This window comes from Triticum dicoccoides, chromosome 6A, assembly GCF_002162155.2.
Source record: "Triticum dicoccoides isolate Atlit2015 ecotype Zavitan chromosome 6A, WEW_v2.0, whole genome shotgun sequence".
Lineage (NCBI taxonomy): Eukaryota > Viridiplantae > Streptophyta > Magnoliopsida > Poales > Poaceae > Triticum > Triticum dicoccoides.
The window spans coordinates 367,263,841-367,267,464 of NC_041390.1; positions in this window are offsets into that span (position 1 = coordinate 367,263,841).

Sequence of the window (3,624 nt, forward strand, 5' to 3'; positions counted from 1 at the left end):
CGTGCTCAGCGGCTCGAGGGAGGCTCTGGAGTCGACGGAGCGGCGCCAGCGTTCTCGGGCGACCGAAGGTGAAGAAGACGGCGGTGACGGCTCCACGGGGCATCCGGCGACGCATGGCTTGACGAAGAGGACGAGGAGGACAGCGCGGAGCGTCTGGGCATGAAGCGAGGGCGAGGCCGTGACGGTGGGTGTGGCAATGGCGAGCGGTGGTGACGGCGGCGCTCGGGCACGGTGGGAGAGAGAGATCCAGGGGAGGTGGAGGAACAAGAGAGAGTGAGAGAGGTGCGGGGCGGCACGTGGCGTCGTCCATGCCGTCCCAGGCGACGAGGGCGTGAGGCAGACAGGCAGGAGGTGGTCGGGCGCGTGGCCGCGCGCGCCGGGCGCTTGCCCCTGTCCTCCTGGCGCGAGGAAGGGGACGACTGGCACTGGCCAGTCGGCTGCGCCGGCCTGTTGGGCCACTGGGCTGCCAGGCTGTAGGTAAGGACAGGTAAGCGTTTTTTCCATTTTTGTTTTCTTTTCTTTTTTCTGACATTTGTTTCTGATTTAGTAAAATACTAAACCAATTTATTTCCTTATGCCAATTTTTGTAGGAGCTAATGGTATTATTCCAGAGCTCCTAAGAAAAATCAGAATTTTTGGACATATATAAATATATCACATATATATATATCAAAGGCAAATAATTATTGCATTAATTCCAAATGGCCAAAATAAATATTTATGAGCTCTTGAAAATATTTGTTTGAATTTTACCTCTGACAAATATTTTCAGAGAGCAACATGAACATTTTCTTGGACCTTTTTGGAGCAATTTTTATCTGGGTCATTGCCAGAAATGATTCTGAGGGTTTTCATGAATCCCCATTTCAAATTTAAATGAAATTTAAACATGATGCTCGCAAGAAGGCTAGCCTAGGTCATACCAGAACTAGGGATGTGACAACTCGCCCCCACTTGAAAGAATCTCGTCCCGAGATTCAGGGGTCGATGGAAAGAAAGTGGGATACTCCAGTCGAAGACGATCTTCACGCTCCCAAGTAGCTTCTCTCTCGGAATGATGAGACCATTGAACCTTGAGAAACTTGATGTTATGACGTCAAGTGACACGCTCTACTTGATCTAGAATGCGGACGGGGTACTCTCGATAAGTGAGGTTATCTTGGAGATCAAGCGTTTCGTGGTCCACTCCGCGGATGGGATCCGTGAAGCAACGCCTGAGTTAAGAGACGCGGAAGACATCATGTACTCGGGAAAGATGTGGGGGTAGTTCCAACTGGTAGGCAACCTCTCCTCGTTTAGCGAGAATGCGAAAAGGACCAATGTAACGAGGAGCCAACTTGCCCTTGATACCGAAACGATGGGTACCCTTCAAAGGAGTAACCCGAAGGTAAGTCTTGTCGCCAATTTCATAAGCCACTTCCTTATGACGACGGTCATACTGGCTCTTTTGACGAGATTGGGCTATTTTCAAATTCTCACGAATGACGCAAACTTGTTCTTCTGCCTCCTGGATCATATCCGGTCCAAAGAATTGTCTTTCATCGGTTTCTAACCAGTTCAAAGGTGTTCGACATCTTCGTCCATACAGAACCTCAAAAGGAGCTTTCTTGAGGCTAGATTGAGCTATTGTTATAAGCAAACTCGGCGAAGGGAAGACACTTCTCCCAATCCATACCGAATGAGATAACACAAGCTCTAAGCATGTCTTCGAGAATTTGGTTGACCCTTTCCACCTGACCACTTGATTGAGGGTGGAAAGCGGTACTGAAGGAAAGATGGGTGCCCATGCTAGTTTGGAAACTCTCCCAGAAATGAGAAGTGAAAAGACTACCACGGTCTCAATTGATCTCTAGTGGGACACCATGAAGTGAAACTATTCGAGAAATATAAAAGTCAGCGAGCTGACTAGCAATGATACTCTCTCGAACAGGTAGGAAGTGAGCCACTTTGGAAAGATGATCAATGACTACGAAGATAGCATTATTCCCTCTCTTGGTCCTGGGAAAGCCGGTGATGAAGTCCATACCAACTTTATCCCATTTCCACTCAAGAATAGCTAAAGGCTGAAGGGTGCTAGTAGGCCTTTGATGCTCTGCCTTAACACGACGACAAATGTCACAGTTAGAAATGAACTAAACAATTTCTCTCTTCATCCTAGTCAACCAGAACCTCTGGCGTAGGTCCTGATACATCTTAGTACTACCGGGATGAATCGTGAGAGGAGATTCATGCGCCTCCTTAAGGATTAATTGTCGAAGATGTTGATTCTTGGGAACCACCAAGCAATTCTCAAAGAAAACAACACCTCGATCATCTATAGAGAAACATCCACCAACTCCCTTCTTAATGTTTCTCTTGATGCGGATAACACCCCTATCAAACTTTTGGTCAGTAATGATGTGATCCTCAAGGGTAGGTTTCGCCACCAAGGTAGAAAGGAATCCGTGAGGAGCAATGTGAAGATTAAGCTTACAGAATTCCTCATGGAGAAGTGGTTGGCCCTGCTGCAACATAAGATTGTTGCAATAGGACTTACGACTTAGTGCATCAGCCATGACATTGCCCTTGCCTGGGGTGTAGGTAATCCCTAAGTCATAATCTGAGATCAACTCCAACCAACGTCTTTGCATAAGGTTCATATCTGGTTGGGTGCAGATATACTTGAGACTCTAGTGGTCGGTGTAAATCTCGCAACATTTACCGAGAAGGTAACGCCGCCATGTCTTAAGAGCATAGACTATGACTGCAAGCTCTAGACCATGTGTAGGATAATTCTCCTCATGTGGATACAACTATCGGGATGCATAGGCAATCACATGAAGATCCTGCATAAGAATGCAACCTAGTCCCTGTCGTGAGGCGTCGCAGTAGATAACAAAGTCTTAAGGAAATCCGGTGGCACAAGTATGGGAGCAGAAGTCAGGCGTTTTTTCAGTTCCTGGAAACTGTACTCACACTGTGAGGACCACTCAAACTTTTTATCTTTCTTGAGAAGTTCCGTGAGAGGTTTGGCCACTTTGGAGAAGTTCTCAACGAAGCGGCGACAATAACTGGCTAGAGCAAGCAAACTCCTAACTTGTTTAAGTGTCTTAGGTGGAGTCCAATCAAGAACGGCTTGAACTCTCTCGGGATTGACAGCAATGCCCTTACCAGAGATCACGTGGCCTAGGTAGGTCACTTTTGGCAACCAAAATTCGCACTTGGAGAACTTGGCATAAAGGCGATGCTCTCTGAGTTTCTCTAACACAAGTCTAAGATGTTCGGCATGTTCTTCCTCGTTCTTCGAGTAAATAAGGATATCATCGAGGTAAACCACGACAAACTTATCTAAGTACTCCATGAAGATCGAGTTCATCAATCGAGAGAATGTAGATGGAGCATTGGTTAGACCAAAGGACATGACAGTGTACTCGTACTGGCCATAACGAGTGACAAAAGCCGTCTTAGGAATGTCCCCATTTCTGATCTTGATTTGGTGGTAGCCTAACCTCAAATCCATCTTCGAAAAACTGAGGATCCAACGAGCTGATCATACAGATAGTTGATCCTGGGGAGCGGATACTTATTCTTATCGTGACCAAATTAACGGGACGATAATCTACAACCATCCGGTCTGTACCATCC